Here is a 19,206-nt window from a genome sequence, read left to right as displayed (position 1 = left end):
GACAGGACATTCATGTGAAGCATTGTGTCTAAAATCCTACGACTCTAGGAGATAGTCATTTAAGTGTAATACTTTGAAATTTTAAATAGGCTACTTGATATAATGATAATCTCGTTTAAACAGATTAAGTTCAGTGAGGGAACTGAACATGTGCGTGTTTGTGTGTGTATGTAAGTGTGTGTGTTTGTGTGGGTGGATGTGTATAGTAAAGCTATAAAACAGTTTTACCCCTAACATGGTGTAACACACAAAAACAACAACCACCAGTTTCCCACTGGGACCCACAAATCAATATTGGAACCCAGCTGTCATTCTTCCACAGTAGAACGTTTAAATCTCTGTTGACTACCATTCATGCTATCCTCATGCAGCATGAAATCCTTGTCTTAAATTTTGTTTCTCTCTTTCCCTGAGATCAAGGTACATGTATATTCATAGACATATCTGCACAACTAGAAATTGTCTATGCTGCCCAATAGTCTATCTATGGTGGCCAATATCTACCAGTAGTTATTGGGCATGTAAAATATATTGATTGCAAAAGAAGGAATGATTTTTAAATTTAATATTAGTTCTCGAAAATATCTTTCCATCAAGATGTGGTGCTCATGGCTGGCTGATTGGACATGAAAGCATAGATCTAAGATGCAGAACTGCAACATGGAGTCAGTCCTACAGTCACTTTGGACCCTGTGTTGCAGGAAGCAGAATGGAAGAGGGGTACTTGGAGCAAGAGTGCCAGACATTCTCAGTTTTGCCTGGATGGGTGATGAGCTGAGAAGACTCCAGAGAGTCACCAGTCACTTGAAAGATTCCCTCAGAAGTGAGGCTAACCTATCTGAGAAGCATGTTTTAGCTATCCAAATGAGCAATAATCATTACCTTTATGGGAACCAAATGCTTCATAGGGAAAAATATGGTTAGATGCAGGAGGTATACTGCTTTTGCTTCAATGTCTCTCGATGATATTTAAGGTTTGTTTGCACACCATAATTATGAATTATTTAACCTATTACAAATACGATAATAGCCTTGAGCTTTCTGGATTCATCTCAATAGTAAAGGGTAAGTCTATACTGTAAAATATTTTGTATTTGTTATTTCAATGGTTTTTTTTTTCCCACTTTGAGAAAAGTTAAGCCAGATGGGGTGGTATATTCATTGCAACATCAGGAAGCTGAGGCAAAAGGATTATGTAGTTGGTACCAGTCTGGGCTACACAAACAGGATCCTTTCTCAGAAACCAATCACACCAAGAAAATAAGAACTGGTAAGTGAATAAACAATTTAAGTGGGAAAGATCTATCCAAAAATTGCACGTTAGGAAACCAAAAGAAATGAACTAAACTCAAATATAAAACTAAAAATGGTTCATAGCAGATAAGACTTTTTGCAAATTACAGCCAAAAATATGCATGAAGCATTTATTAATAATAACATTGCTTGCTAGAAAAGACAGTGTTTTGTTATGTACTGGGTACAGATACAAGATATTTGATTTTATAGTGGTTTATATAGAGTGTGTTCTTTAGTAAACCTATAGAAAGGATATGATTATCTATAGTTTGTAGATGAGGTTGCTTGATTTTAAAGATTGGAAATGATATTCTTCAATTCATAGCCCAAAAAATAAAGTGGCAGAACCTGGCTCCAGGTTTGCAAAAAATCTATGTTTAGCCAATTAAATGGAAAGTGAAGAAAATAGAATTGATTTTATCTGGGTTCATGCATAGTATAAATGTATTCTGTACACAATGAGTTTACTCAAGGAAACAGACAACAGAAAATCTGAATTCTACAGGCACTGTAATCCTAGAAAACGGCGATACTGTTTTTCTATATAACTTGAATATAACATATCAAATCCATGATAACAAAATCAATTATATTCCTGCTCTTTCGATACTAGAAAATCTGAAGGAAGAAATAGTGCTGGATGCTCCTGACATTTAGACCTGATTTGCCTGGAGGGTTTCTCCTGTGCATCGGCCAACTTGGCCACATGTGTGACTGCATCTTGGAAATCAATCCAGAGCTACTAAAGAAACACTTCCTCTGTTCCTTTTGACAAGAAGTGACTACCAGAGCCTTGAGCAAGTGCTTGCAGAAGCTTGGTGGAGTGTGCGAAAGTCAGTATTTACTTTTAGTGCTGGAAGTGAGTCCCAAAGGGATGGACAATTCCTTCTGCTGCTGAAGTGTTTCATTGTAAACCTAGCCAGTTTGAAAAATACAGAACTGAGCCAGGATATGGCTTGTATTGTGGATGTTGTTTCCATTCTTCGCCGTCCTGGAAATTTTATTTGGTGGTTACCTCTCTTCTTACATAGTTGTGGTGTTGGTCTCTTATCTATCTTTAACGCCATTCTAGTTGGAGGTCACTTCTGTCTGTTCATGATTAGGAGAGGGGAACAGTATTTAGTTTAGACAATACTTGTTTGAAACAGACTTAAGGAGAATTAGGTAGAATCAACATTGTATTTTTTGACTGAATTGATAAGGTCTCTTCCTATAAATTTTCTTGTCTGATAAATTTTCTTGATATAAATTTTCTTGAATGAATTGTGTCACTGAACATTGCTCTCCATTTAAGCTCTGTTTACTTGGGATATAATTTCACTCAGTTTGGATTTGTTGCCTATTTCTTGTAGTGACGAGCTGCGGGCAGGCCTGCTTATCATCCTGCCCAGCTCCTGCATGGCTAGCTTAGCCCCAGAAATAATAACACATAAGTTGTATTCATTTAAATACTGCCTGGCCCATTATCTCTAGAGAGTTAGTTACTGGCTAACTCTCACATCTTGATTAACCCATTTCTAATAATCTCGTGGTAGCACCACGAGGTAGTGGCTTACCGGAAAAGATTCAGCATGTCTGACCTGGTGGCTGGCTCCATGGCGTCTGGCTCATAGCCCTCTTCCCAGCATTTTGTTCTGTTTACTCTGCCTACCTAATTTTCTGTCCTATCAAGGGGCCAAGGCAGTCTCTTTATTGACCAATGAAAATAACACAATAGACAGATAACCCTCCATCATCCATCAATTTCTGAATCAAAGAAATTAATTCCTTAGTCTTTATGACTATATGTTTACCTCTGTAAATTGGGGTACTAAACTATCTTTATGGTAAAGGTCAAATGAAACACAGAATTGGAAAGTAAACAGTAAATATACAGGAGTTAAAGACTATCCTTTTTATAACTTAGTGGGAAGAGAACAGTATCAAAGTTACAAAATGAATGCTTAGACTTGGGATGTGTTCTGGTTAGTGAAGTTAAGTAGACTCATCATCCCCTAGGAGACAGTACGTATTATGGTTAGTGCAGCTAACTAGACAGACCCACAATCCCCTAGGAGACAGGAAGTGTGGTGGTTAGTTATCTAGAGCAACCCACAATCCCCTGGGAGATAGGATGTGTTATGATTAATGTGGCTAACTAGACAGACCCACAGTCCCCTAGGGGACAAGACTTGGAATGGTTAGATGTGTAGATGGTTATCTACACAGACCCAGAGTCCTCTAGGAGACTGAATTTGGGATGTTAGTGAAGCTAACTAGACAGATCCACAATCCCTTACGAGAGAGGACTTGTGACAACTAGTTAATTAGACAGACCCACAGTCCCCTAGGGGAAGAGCCTCTATGCGTGTCATTGGGGGTTAACGTAACCATGGTTATGTTAATAAATGTTGGAAGACCCATGTAACTGTGGGTAGAACCCACATGGGCAGGGATCCTGGACTGGACAAATGGAGGAAAACAAGCTGAGTCTGAGATTTCATGCATCATTTATTCCTGGACATTGGCCCCATGTGACCAGCTGCTTCAGGCTCTGGCTTCTCTCACTCTCCTGTCTTGAACTGGGAGGCAACAGAAACCCTTCCTCCCTTCAGCTGCTTTCCTGAGGTTATTTTATCACAGCCTCAGAGGAAAAAAACCATGATAGGACTTTTATTGTGAAATTTTGTTTTCTAGCTTTTCTCAGCAGCAAGCCCGTGAAACGCCCGTGTATAACTTCTCCAGTTCTGAAAAACATCCACTGTTGATATCGAAAGAGGGATAAGTTAACACCATGCTGATTTATTTCAACAGTTGAGAGATCACAAAATTGAATTTTGTGAGAAAAAAACATCTCAAACCCTGCTTTATCCAGATTATTATACAAAGTATAATTTTGTTGGTAGAAGATGTCATTAGTGATTTTTATCCATGATCTTTATCGAAAGGATTAGCGAGGGGAAGGCTACTACCATCTGTAGGTTTACATCAATATTTATTTTTCTTCTTGTGAGTTTAATACATTTTCAAAATAGAAGAATAATCTGATCGATGTCACACATAAAGATATTCACAGAGGATCTTTAGCATTTGCAGTGGAGAAATGGGAGTTCTCAAAAGGCTGCAAAAGCAATTGGAAAAAGTTTCCCATTTGCTTCTCTGTGTCCACAGTGTGAGCTGAAATTGGGGGCTATCGTTTCAAGAGATGCAGGTGGTACTGTCTGAAGGTGACCGCCACTCCTGCACCCTTCCAGTTTCCCCTGCATACATAACGGGCTGGAAGTCGGCCATCGAGCCACATTCCCAGAATTTCTCTAAAATATTGGAAGCAGAGAACTTCAGGTTGGAAGACAGGAAGTACAATGGCTCTCCTGTTGCAGATGAGCTTTAAGTGAATTAAATAAGGACAGGCAAAGGTGCAAGTAGACTTTGACTCAGAAGATAACACACAAGATTAACTAACGAGGAGCTGTTTGTCTATTTGTCTATTAAGTGGCAGCCTCTCAGAGGATGGGATGCCTAAACATTTGAATTATACAACTGACTGTATGTCAATTCATTTTCTTCTTTCTTCCTTTCTTTTCATTTTTTCACATTTAAAATACAAATGAGGTAGTCTAGCAACTGAGGTAGACTTCTCTAAATACCTGGTGGGTATTTTCAGGAGACATAAAATTATTGGCGTAAACTAGAGAGCTCATGTTTGCTGAAGGCAACATTGGGCCATGGTGGAACTTCGAAGTGATGACACCTTATGAGGTTCTGGGATCATCTGCCATGAAACAAAATCTATAAAACCGTGTGCTGGCTACAAGGAAGCTGTCATGATAGGCAATGTGCTCATCATATGAGCATGAGGACCTCAGTTCAGATCCTAAGCACCAACATCAAAGCTTTGTGTGGCCAAATACATGTTTGACCCCAGCATTTGGTGGGGGACTGGATGCTCTGTGTCATGTATGGCTACATTCATCGGTGATACCAGAACTTGGGGTGGGGGGTGTTGAGAGTGTCTCTCTGGAGATTGTTGGTCGGTCATTAGCTACCTTTGTTGAATCAGCAAGTTCCTGATTTTATCTAAGACTTTTTTTTTGAGACTTTATTTTTGAGACTTTATTTTTGAGACTTTATCACAAATAGTAATAAGAATGGCATTTGATGCTAAACTGTGACATTCACATGCATGTATGCATATGGCTACACACTTTGTACATATGCATGCACAATACATATTCAAAACACAGAATCATGTCATTTTCATGCTAATGCAGGAGTGTGTGTGTGTGTGTGTGTGTGTGTGAGTGTGTGTGTGTGTGTGCGTGTGTGTGTGAAGTTTCTCTTCACCTTTTCGCCACATTTCTTGAAGGCAGTTTCGGATTTCATTTTCCCTTTCTCCTTTTAATGATCTAATTTTGGCTCTCTCCCCTCCATGGTATGGGAGCATTCTTATTATCCCTTTATTGTCCTCTACTGGACCAGAAATTTTGTACTTGATGAGCATTACTTCAATGCTATTCTATCAATTACATTCAAGGACTTCAGTATTGATGATCTGATTTAACCTGAATATTCATTATAGCAGGGGTGACAGGGAGGCAAAGACAAGAACATCGCTAAACTATTCTAGACACTTGTGCATTTTTTTCTAGAAGATCTGAGTACATTGTTGAATTTAGGGTTTGATTTTTCTTTTTCTTTTTTTAACCTTATTTTTGTTTGTTTTCTCAGTTCATAGAGTTTTAAATTCTTTACATTATAATCCATTTATCATCAAATCATGCGTTACTGTTACATAGCTGGCACAATCTAAATAAGGAATGGATTCCCGAATGTTTTATAAAACCCTAATGTGAGTTCAGGATATACTTTGTAAGTGTGTTCCTGATGAGATTTTATTCTATGTCAGAACTTTGTGTTTCCAAAATATAATTCCATATATTCATGTAACATTATTCTCATTTGTGCACTACAAATGACAGTGTGGGATTTTTTTCAAATATGATAATTTTTTTAGATTTGTACTTCTTGAGAACAAAGTCCTAGAATTAGCCATCATTATATCTTTCACACCTATCAGAGTATATAGAAGATAAATGAACACATTTCCTGAGATGAACTTAAAACCCATTATTTCTATTGCAATTCTTCTTTATATTATCAAACTTAATCTGTATCTACCCTTCAAATTAAAAGTTCATGAGCTCCCTTACGTTTCCCTAGCATAGCATCTAGAATGCATCTTTGATGTTTAGAAATTCCCTCATGGTTAATAAAGGACAAATAAGTGAGTGTCTGATGAGATATGACAGTGGAATCATGCTGGTTTGAATGGAGCACAGTAGGCCAACAATGAAAGCCTAAATATCTCTGGATGGGAATGCATGTACTACACAGGAATGTCTTTGGGTAGGAGGTGATGCTAGAGGTTAGATTTCACGACCATGTTACTTGTATGTGAAGGTGGCTGTCATTGTGAAAAGGATAAGTATAACTTTTGAGACATAGCTCCTATAGAGCCATTTAAAAAAAATAGAATAATGCTTTTGTATTTCACTTGCAGTACTCAATACCCCCATATGTATGGAGATTCCCTCCACACCAACTAATCCTTTAATATCAGGTGTCCTATTATGCATTTTAATCACAATACTATCACTTGGAGTTAGCAAACAACAACAACAGCTGCAACAAATCCTTCAAATAAATGTCCAACGTCACAAGACTGGCCTCCCATTTCAAATGCTAGATACAAATCCACATTGTTACCTCTGTTTTTGACTTACTGGCTTTCAATCAGAGATCCCCACAATCATTATTTAGATTAATTTGCTAAAATTATTGCTAGGTTTGAGGAGGTATTTGAATATTCACCAGTTTAGTATTTACTTATGAAGAACCCGGTGAAGAGGCTCCATTTCTGCAAGGGCCCGTCGCAGATAAACTTCTGTCTCCATGGGTTTGTGGAACATTAGCCACTTGGCTTTTACATGACCACTAACTTCTCCAACTTCATCTGTTAGATCTTCACAGAACTGTCATCACAAGGTAGTGATGATCACAAGGTAGTGGTTGCTTAGTAACTGGTTCTGCAGCTCATTTTCCTTTCCAAAGGCTGGGGGTTGGAATTGGAAGTCCCAGACCTGAAGCCTTGTCTCTTTCTTTCTGGAGAATAAAGCCCAGTCTAGATCTATCCAGGTTAAAATTGCCACATTAGAAAGATGTCCCTTAGATCTAGAGGCTCTGTTTCAAGAACTCTGAGACCAATTTTTAAAATTATGTCATAAAGCTATGTAGTAAGCAATGACAAATACTTCTTATTGTACAGGGAATGACATTCAAAGCAATAATTCCACACTTTCAAGACCTGTTATTACTGTTCTCTGAATGATTTAGGGAATGAAGACAGTTACATTGAGATACAATCTGAGAAGTAGATGTGGACCAGACTAAGAGTTTCTTGTCTGCTCTGACAAACAAAATTCCACATCATTATTAATGCGTCCTTTAAGTCTTCTATCTTTTACTGAGTTAATGAATTTGAGTAACATGCTTTGTAATATTTACCACCACTTTAATTTTGCCATCACTTTTATTATTATTCTAGATATTCAGTCTCTTGTTCAGTAAACATTTTATAGTGCCTTTTAGTCATCAAGTTTAGGGTACAGGAATACAGTATGGAAAAGATAAAGAAAATGAGGTCTCCATTAAGTTTGCCATAGTAGGGAGATAATTAATACACAATTTATAACTTACAATTTCATGACATGACATAATTGCAAACAAAAAGTGACCAAAATATATAATAAAGGAATAACATGTTGTGGAGTATATCTCACTAGGTATGGAGGTCTGTGCTGTGGCACAAATCCTCAAGGTCAGGACATTATAACATGAAGGGAAGCTCCTTAAGACTCAGGAAGTAAATAACACACAAGTCTAACCAGAAGTTCCTGAAACTGATAAGATTCACAATGGATCTCTATAAGGTTATATATGAAGCAAGGACTGCTAGAGAAGAGGTATTTCTAGCATGTCACACTTCCTGTAGGTCATGTGGAGAGCTCCAGGGATGCAATTTTGTAGTCATCACCCATACAAAGGGCATGAATTTCAATTATATTAATGTCTTTGAGTCATTCTGAACTAAAGGTAACCCCTCACCCATATTCCTCTAAGCCTATAAGCAGACCCAATATCTCATTCATTCACCAAGCTGCTTTTTGGTGGCATTGTTAGTGTAGTTTGTCATTGGTTTGTTCTTTGAAATAAGTAGATGTTTTTATGTCTTATGTTAAGTTATATGACAGTCTGGCACTTGCCAAAGAGACAATATTTTACTTGACAATTATTTGAATTCACAAAGAACCATGAAAGTTCTGAGTAGCTCTTTAAAGAAAAGATAACCACCAGGGCACAAGTGCTTCATGAGGTGGGCTTTGCCTATTTCAGGATGAATTTGAGAAATCTACCTAAAGTGAAATAAATTGCTAATGTAAAAATTTTGCATTACTGTGACAAAAATACCTGATGAAGACAACTCATCGAAGGAAATTTTTATTTGATTTACAGTTTTATAATTCTCAATCCATGAGTGGCCCCGGCAATGTGGGCTGAACATTGTTATGGTAGAAGTGTGTAAGAGATGACAGCTCTTCATAGCAGACAGGAAACACACACACACATACACATGCACAGAAAGGCACACACAGATACATAAGAGAGAGACAAAGAGAGAAGCAGAGAGACAGAAGGGGAACAGGAAAGGAGAAAGAACACACACAGACTTGGAATAATCTGAAGACCACCCTTTATGATAGATTTCCACTATGTAGGCATGACCTCTTAAAGGGTTCACAACTTCCCAAATTAACACCTCTAGTTGGGGAACAAGTGTTCAAATCAGATGTTACATGATTATAATCATTTTATTTTGGTTAACCTACTCCAATCCTGGTAGACATGCATTTGGTAACTACAATAATCAACATAGAAAAAAGGTTTTTATAACTTTGCCTCTCACTTCCTGGGACAAAAACACTGATTTTCATTAACTATAGATTGTAAAACTGAAAATTCAGATTAAAGTAGAAGATTTGGATTAAATTATCCAATTCCACTCCACAGAGAACCTTTAGTTCTATTGCTAATATCATTAAATTAACACATTCCATGAAATTTCTTGTGATATGGTCAAACTGAGACAGTATTTCTCCAGCTTGACTCTATCTGAAATGTACTGACCCATCATTTAACATGCTATAATATGTAATGTATTTAACAAGCATTTAACATACTATAATACTATAATTTTATAATATGGGACGTACTTACCTAAATACATTACTTGAGCCATCTCTGGAATTGAAGCACCTTTGTCTATGTTGTGATAAGTATTGTTTATTATTAGGCTAATTAAAACTTTATAAAAGACCTATAATTTAAATGTGTCTTTCTGTTGTTTTATAACTATTGATCGATTTAAGGAAAAACCTATATTGTTTATCCAAGAATATCCGTACTTTTCTAAATTATGACTGTAATATTTGACTGGCATCCATAAATATTTTTAAAAAGACATTTTTAAGATGTAATTTTTCATGGTTAGAAACATTTCCTTCTTTAAGATGCAGCAACCCATATTATAAATAACACAATATTTTTTAAGCATGCTACCTCCTCAACATTGTTAAAATGTAAATAAAATAAATAAAATGGAATTTGAATCCACAGGGTGTCTCTAACAGCTTCTCCTCCCTGACTGGGAGTTAATATGAGCTCCATCTAACTGGCTGATTTTTACAAGGCTGAAAAATCTGACCACTGGTTATCCACACTGTTGCCATAGCCCTAATGTCACTTTAATTTTAGAGGTAGTGGGCAATACCAGTATCTATGAATTACGCATTTAAAAGAGGTTTTATAAATAATGAATGAACTGGGAGAGTTATTGGCATTTAAATGAATATATTTCATGATGAATATTAATGAGGACAAAAGACCAAAGAAATGTGTGTTCTAAAAATTAGTGATTAAAAGTGAATAACTTCTTCAAAATCTTTTATTGTATTCATATTAATTAATTAATTAATCATGTGTGTGTGTGTGTGTGTGCGCGCGCGCGCGCGCACGTGTGCACACACATGCAGCAAGTTAGGACTTTCAGAGGTTAGTTTTCTCCTTCTATCAGATGGGTCCTGTGGATCAAACTCAGATCGTGAGACTTAGTGGCAGGCACCTTTATCCACAGAACCATTTGCCAACTCCAAGGACCACTTATAAAGCTATGGATAGATATAAGGTTCAGTGTGAGATGCAGGCCATGGGAGGAAGTCCACCCCTGAGACTGCCCGGAAGGCCAGGAATCTAGTATATAACTGGATAGCTCAGAGACCTAGTATAGTACCAATACAAATGACAAAAAAAGAAAAAGTCAACAAAATGATTCCTAATGATATTCTGCTACCCTCACAGACCAGAGCCTACCATAATCATCATCAGAGAGACTTCAGCCAGCAACTGATGGGAGCAGATGCAGAAGTCCACAGCCGTAGTATCAGGTGTACTTCAGGGAATCCTGTGGGAAAAAGGAACAGAGCATTGTAGGAACCACAGAGGTCAAAGATCCTAATCCTAGAGGCTCACAGAGGCTTAACTGACAACCAGGAGCCAGTGTGGTCTGACCTGGGCCTGCTGCATATAGGCTATGGCTATGTAGCTTGGTTTTTTTTGTGTTTGGGATTCTTGATGGAGCGTGGGCTGTCTCTGCCTCTGTTACCTGGTTTTAGTACCCTTTTCCTCCTAATGGTTTTCCTCGTCCAGTCTTAATAAGAGAAGAGGTGTCTATTATTGCAACTTGATATACCATGTTTAGTTGATATCCTTGGGAGGCCTGCCCTTTTCTGAGGGAAGAAGAGTGGGTAGAAGTTAGGGAAGGGAGACTGGGAGGAGAGAAAGGAGGGGGAAATAGGTTTGGATGAAAAGAAAAATAATAAATGTTAGAAGCAATGACAAATAGTTCAGTTAGAGATCATGTCTGTAAAAATAAAAAAGAATGAGTATTTACTAGTAAATGAGTTTTACTATTATTATTTCATTTGGACAAATTTAATCTCGATGTTAACCAGAAGGTGGTGTGTTGTGACAGTGTCTGTTATATTCTTGTTTGGTTTTATTTGATTGTTGAAGGCAGGATTATATGACAATATTAAACGTAATAAAATGTAATTCAAAATTTAATTCTGAGTGCTAAAGTCAGTCATAAGACAAAAGGGAGATAATTTCATCCTACATTTGAGGCATGACATCTCGAATTATTACCATTTTACTATTTGTATTAGTTACACTGGTGTATTGAAGGTAGCTAGGTGTCTGTCTCCTGGGATTAGCATTCTACCTCTGACACTGATGTAACCTCAAAGAAGAATGTGTTCTCTTAAATAGCTACATAAAATGAGATCATGCTCACAAATCCACAAGAAACTAATAAACCAGAATATGAATCTCCAGTCATGAATGACAGTGTAATGAGAAATGAAAGAGAAATACGGAGAAGACTGGATGCCCGCAAAGCCTGACAAGCACACTGTGTTCCCAGGAGGAATGTCATTTATTATTTATTCATCAAATGTGTATTGATGTCTGATTTATACCAGACATTTTGCCAGACAGTGGGATGAAAAATCAAATAGGGCATAGTCTCTACCATCACAGAGCTTATCGGCTAGTGAGAAAGACAGCCAAGTAAAAATAACAATTATACCAGTGTGAAGGAAAGAGGCTTCCAGACCTGAGCGGGCATCTGGAAAGGTTTCCCTGAGAGGTGAAAGGAGGTGAAGCAGAAAGTAATGAACGGTTAGCTCTCTGAGCAGAGGAGCAAGGCATTCTAGTCCAGCAGAGCAGCCGGACACTCAGCCGGGGTGAGAGTACCACGTGCTAAGGTTGGTGGAGACTGCGAAAGGGGATGTCCGCCTGTGGTATCTGACCAAAGATACCTCTGGACACTGAATCTGTCTGGTCGTTGTACAGCTGAGTGGTACTACATACTATGGACTCAATTTTCCAGTCACGCGATGGGTTCTTTGCACACTGTGTTTCAGATACTCACAGTACACTGTGTGTTCTAAATGAGCAATACAAAATAGCTGACACACAGAATTCAGAAAGGATGTATAATACTTTTCATGATTGGACCAGATTTGTCCAGCTCCCTTTCACTGACTTTTGCATTTCTTTACCAGACTTTATGGTGTTTCTGCAGTCATTTCTAGTGCCCCATTTATTATTCTTTTGGTATCTATAGAAAATTGTTTCCCACCACTCCTCCTGATGATGTGGCAACCTCTCCAGGTGCCAAAATCCATTGTATCTTATACAAAGTCTCACTGGAGGTAGACATCGCTTCTCACTCTGTTTGGTTTCTATCTTTGAAGATGAAGTATTTTGTTCCTCACTGGTTTCTCTCTTGACTTTTATCAATTCAGGGTGTTTGTTACCTCAGCCCATCCTTGTCTTTTCATCCATCCATCTTAAAATCTTAAAATTCATCTTAAAATCTTTCTCAACTCTTAGGTGAATATGTGCCTCATTTCTAGAACCATCTTTAGAGATACAGTAAACAGTTGAAGAGGAAGAATGACAAGATTAGACTGACATTTTAAAGAGGATTATTTGGCAGTCTCCAAAGGGGTTTAGTTAACGTGTGGATGTGATTAGATAGAACTAAGATAGCTGACAATTTTAATTGTGAGTAGGGACATAGTACCCAAGAGTCTGGGATGTTTCTTTTTAATGATATTTTTATTCTTTGAAAGTTACATACATATATATGGCGCATATTGCTCATATACATCCACAATGATCTTCCTTAGACTACTAGGTTAGAGTAACTGTTATTTTTTATAAACATATGGTGGGGGGGACCGGCCCCACAAGGGGCAGTGACCCAAGGCCTTGGTGGGTCCCCTTAGTGGGTGGGAGACCAGGTGGGGTAGCGACAGAGAGATACACCATGCAGAGAGATAGTTTGGGCATGGAGTTTATTTCGTTGGTTATGGAGGGGACAGGGAAGGGGGAAGGGAAGAAAAGGGAGAAGGGAGAAAAGGGGAGAAGGGGAAAGAAGGGACAGGTTACCTCTTCAGAAGAGGGATGGAAAGAGAAAGCAGGATGGAGAGGAGGCAGGGATCTCCTTGCCTTGACAGAAAGGGGGAGGAGTGGTGGGAGTGGGTGGAGCTTGTCTCTTAAAGGGTACCCAGGGAACAGGCAAGGTTAGCAAAATAATAACAGTAGCCATGACTCTACTATGGCCATCAGCGTAGCTTCAGGTTTGAAGCAAGTCACCACTAACCATGGCGCATGATTTGATTTTAGCCGGTGTCTTAGCAATCTCTTATTTTCTGAGAAGCAGAAGAACAGTTGTATATACAGTTCAAATGAGATTTAAGAAAAACTGAGACACAACTGTTGTTTGCTGCCCCTGCGAGCTTCCTTTGTGATGGCCCTTTCCTTCCATTCTCATCCCACACACATTACTCCTTTCAGGTAATTTATTCCTACGTAGAGTAGCTAATTAGCCTTCCTTTCTCTTCCTTCTGTCTTGTTTGTTAGATTGCTGGGAGGGGGTGGAAGGGAACTCAGGTTTAACAGGCCTGAAGACCAGAGTTCTGACAAGCAGGGACTGAAGCTGTAATTACAGAGTCGCTGTGTGGAGCCTGGTGAGAGGCTGTCCTCACTGTGAAACCTTCTGTTTTGTCAATATTCTTACATCAATGCTTGGCAGTCAGGCACTTCTGCTGCTTCAGGGTTTCTGCATCTAAGACAGACAAAGTCACTAATATCAACTCAGCGCTGCTTTGCATTTTCAGTGACGAATCCTGTTTTAGAATACACCCGAGCTGGAGGTTTGCATGAAACTCTTAACATTTGCAAGGTTTTTGTTTTTTTTTCCTCTGGTGGGGACATCTCTGATCCTTTCCTAATTTACCTGTTGTTGATTTCCCGAATCTGTTTAAATCCCTTGCAGCGGAATGTGGTCTCTCCATCAGAGAAGCAATGAACTAGACTCGTGACTGCAGTGTATGAGGCATCTGTTAGAACAGCTTCAAAAGTTAACCGAGACCCCATAGCACAGAGGGATGTCAGAGCAGAACAAACAGGCATGGAGAATTACCTGGAGGGAATATGAGGTTAAAGTGCAGCATATGCACAGTTAAGAGGATGTATTAATAGTGGAATTGGTGGTTCTGCTGGCAAAGACTAGAATGGTAGGAATGATGTGTCTATTATGAATCAATAAAGCTCACATTCTGCAGCTTATTCCTGACCCTCTCCCCCCATGTAGCTAGCTCATTGCATCCAGATGCAAGACCAAATCCAAACGAGTGGTTATAGAGGCCTCTCTCAACTTTCATCGAGCACATTAGCTTGCTTTTCGTTTTTTAGAAGAGAAAAACAATTTTTAAAATATCTTGCATTGCCTGTGTTAGGTCAGTTAGTTAAGCATATAAAAATGGTTACTTTGTCTTACACCATTCTCTTTTATTCATTTATTACAGAAGAGAATAAAAATTTATGAAAATGCTCTGTTACTTAATTTTTGTCCTCCAGTAAACAAAAACTAATCAAAGGACCTTAAGGGAGCCAGGGTTTCTTTTACCTTGAAGTTCAAAAGGATGCAGTTTGTTTTGATGGTAATAGGAATCATGGCGCTAGAAGCAGGCAGGTCATGTCACATCAGGACACAGTGATGAATGCCGTCCAAGTCATCTCCTCCCCCACCCCCCACACACCATTTATTGTTACCAACCTGTAAAGTGGGCTTTCCACCTCACCTCAATTAACCTTATCTAGAAAAACCTCAGTGGGGCCTATAGATGTGTTTCCAGGGTGATGCTAAATCCCATCAAGATTAACTATCCATACTAAAGACAGCCTTGCTTTTATGTTAATAGGTATTTGCCCCAATCTCCTACTGAGACATTATGAATCACTATCATCTACATCTCTTCCAGTCTTCCCTAGCCCTTAGGTACAAGCTGCTGATCACACCAACCTGAATCCCAAGACTATTAGGATTGCTGTCCTCTTGGATGTGTAAAACCTGATATTCTCCCTGTTTCCCATTAGTAGATGATTTCTCTCCCTTTCCCTGTCTTGTCTCTGAAATTCCTTAGTGTGGTCCCTGAAACTGCAGCTTTTTAAGGTCTTGGACTCTGAGTTTGAGAGAAATCCTGGGAGGGAAGTCAGGAATTCACATAGAAAACACTCTAAACTCTAGTGCAGTGCTTTTAGCATCCCTGCATGGATGACATTCCTCTTTAAACATTTAAGGAGAATGACGAGGTCTCGGATAGGTGTGAGGACCCTGCTGATATTTGTTGGGTGTGGTTTCCACTTTCTATCAAGTTGAAATCTCTATTTAGTGGTAGAAGTCCCTGACATGAAACTAATTTTTAATGCTCATTTTGATAGCTAAAAGGAATTAACACATATTATAAAGCACTTAATTTGAGGTAAGGTTTGTAGAATATATATCTTGACTAGGTACAGCATTTCGGTTTTACAGAAGGAGTCAAGGCACTGGGATTTCATCTAAAGCATAATTGGAGGAGAGAGAACTTGGCTCCAGGAAGTTAAGTAACCTCTCTCTACAGTAATGGTTTGCCTTAATATAATTTTGCATAGCAATGAAAAATTGTAAGACTTGGTTGAGGAACTATGCTGCATTATTTTCAAGTCTCTCTTTTTCATTACTGTAGAATTAAATAGCCTTGCTTTTTGATAAGTGAATTTTTTGTAGCTTCCAGGAGAGGGACGGCAGCATATATTTCTCTATGTCATTAATGTGAGGATCAGCCACGCTGAATTAAAAGAAGTTAGAGTGCTAAAAAGAAATATTAAAAGGCATCAAACATTTTCATTTGTTATATTTATATGTGTTTTGTCATTGCAATGAGATTTCCTGGATAAATGCTTATTTTAGAATTATGCTGAACACATGAGGCAGGCCTTGACTGTACCCTGAGCTTGGGTCCGTGCCCATATAATATGTAGCCTGGAACAGAGTTGCCCACAGGCATTGACCCTAGATTAGCCACCATCAGTGGACCTGAAGAGTGAAAAACAAAATAATCAATGGTTGCCTTTATATGACACTAGGGTTAAGAATCTTTCATCTTGCAATATTATTGTAACAATACTTGGAAATATCTTCAAAAATGTATGTACTGAATATATAAAAGTATCAGATGTTACTATAAGAGCTATATAAGTCTTAACTCCATTGTTTCTCTGAAAAGTAAATTTGAGACGTCTATAAAAATATTAATATTAAGGAAAATTAAGGGTATAAGTTCTGTAACATTTATCAATTAAATAATGAAGTTTCAAAAAACATCATGTTTTTCCTCAGTCAAATTATAAGTATAACAAATGTAAAATATCTGACATTCAGAATTTTGAAAACTCAGAAAGATATGATGGAAACCATCAAAATAACTGAAAAATCCTGTTGTCACACAGCACTTTGAAAGTACTCAGTAACACACATCAATTTTGATAGATGATGTATGTTTATACGGTTCCAAAGACTTTAATTTGTTTGAAAGTTTTCATTGACATACTTGTTCTTGGATATTTAGAACATAGAGACCTTGGAGAAGGAACTGACTTGAATACATTCTCCCAAAAAGCATGTTGACAAGTTTTTCACCAGAAGGCTCCATGCAAGTTTCCACAGCAAGGAGGCAAGCAACAGGACTACTCAGCCATGACATCTAGGAACCATATCAACAACAATCATGGCACAATAACCCTAAGGTTAGAGTAGTGGCAAACATGTCTCAGTGGTCACCAACAGCATTCCGTTGAATGTAACACCTATTCACAGGAAGAAAATCATGCCTGGTACTGAAAATTTAGCTAACTACCCACTGCTTGTGAATTCATGATTGTTGAGGGAGAATCTATAGGATCTTCTTTATTACAGCAGCATAATCCCTGCCAACAATCTACAAATATTTTTCCTTATCCTATAGAAAAGTATAGCCTTCACTCTTTACCAAAGAAACTTCTTTTTGTAACATATAGAGACACTACAAACAACCACAACCATTAAAATGCTTTGAACATTGTTTTTGCATATAAAGAGAAGTGGGACTGTTTTCTTTCTTGGGACAATTAACTAGGTTATTGCAAGTGGGAGTTTCTCTCCTACTTGGCAGTTCCCAAATAACCATTCAGAGGCCTATATTAATCATAAATATCCAGCTGATGGCTCATACTTACTACTAACTAGCTCTTACATTTAAATTAACCCATTTCTATTAATCTATGTATTGCCATGTGGCCATGGCTTTTTACCGGTCTGCTGGCAACTTGTTTCTTGGCCAGCCTCTGGTGTCTCTACAACTCTGCCCTTCTTCTCCTGGCCCCATCCTACTTTGACTTAAATTAAAGCAGCTTTATTTATCATCCAACGAGAGCAACACATATTCATGCTATACAGAAAGACCAACCCACAGCAGATTATTCGAAAGACAAACAGGTAGGTGTCAGCTCACCAAAGTACTCAGACAATTGATAATTATTTAAAGGTAAAGTCAACAGGGCAAGGGTAACAAAAGGGGATAATAAGGACATTGTATGGAACTGACTTAAACATTTCATGTCACCACTTAACTGTTTTTATAGTGTAATATCTTGTCTTGACATTGTGCTATTTTTGTAAAAGGGAAAATTTTAGGACAGATGACTGAAATTTTCCATTTTCCTGTTCTTTTTTCCCTTGTTTTCTTGTTATTCTCTCTGAAAGGCAGATGTGGGATGGGGGTGAAATTTGTTGATCCACTAGCTTATGAATTTTAAAGATTTTCCCTAAGAATATATGCATAAATTATGAATATAGATTAGTTGTGAAATGTCTATTTGAAGAAAATATATTATTACTAATTACTACTGCCTATCGTAGGGGGCTGCTTGTTCATTTCCCAGTCACCCAGACTCCTGAAATAACCACACAAAAATTGTATAAATTAAATCACTGCTTGGCCTAATAGCTCTAACTTTTTTTATTCAAGACAGGGTTTCTCTGTGTTGCTTTGGAGCCAGTCTTTAAACTAGCTCTTGTAGACCAGACTGGCCTTGAACTCAAAGAGATCCTCCTGCCTCTGTCTCCCGGGTGCTGGAGTTAAAGGCTCATCTCTAACTTCTTGTTGGATAGCTTTTACATATTAACTTAACTCATTTCCATTATTTTATATTTTACCATGAGGCTTATGGCCTATCAGCAAGGTTCTAGCATGTCTGAATCCAGCGGCAGTTCCATGGCTTCTCCCTAACTTTGCCTCCTTTCTCCCAGCATTCAGTTTAGTTTGCCCTGCCTAGCTCTACTCTATCCGATCATGCCAAGCCAGTTTATTTATTAACCAGTGGTATTCACAGCACACAGAGGGGAATCCCACATCAACTACTTAGGAACTTCTGCTTCCATATGTCAAAATTGATCACATCATAGGGCTTGACTACTGCATTCTATCTGTTTCCTTCTAGAATACCTGAAATGTTAAACGAATTCTTACCAACCTGAGTCTGGTCTTGAAGGGACACTAGCTGTGTTGGCTAATGGCAGCTTTTCTCTTATTTTCTTAAGTTGTATTTATTTTTAAATTTATACAGTTTAATTTTCACTTGTCCTACTTCATTCTGAAAATTACTGTTATATTTATTAAATATGGCATGATAACCAAAGCTGTCTCCAAAGATATATTTAACACCTCCTGTTACCAAGCAATTTGCAGTACAAAGGAATCTGCCTTGGAATATTTAAGAAGATAATATAGTATGAATTCTATAAATTGACACACGGTATAGATATTAAAATAAGGAAAAATCATAAAATTATACACACATATCTATATATGTATATATATGGCA

Source organism: Myodes glareolus, chromosome 20, assembly GCF_982192425.1.
Source record: "Myodes glareolus chromosome 20, mMyoGla1.1, whole genome shotgun sequence".
In the NCBI taxonomy this organism is placed as follows: domain Eukaryota; kingdom Metazoa; phylum Chordata; class Mammalia; order Rodentia; family Cricetidae; genus Myodes; species Myodes glareolus.
This window is presented reverse-complemented; position numbering follows the sequence as displayed.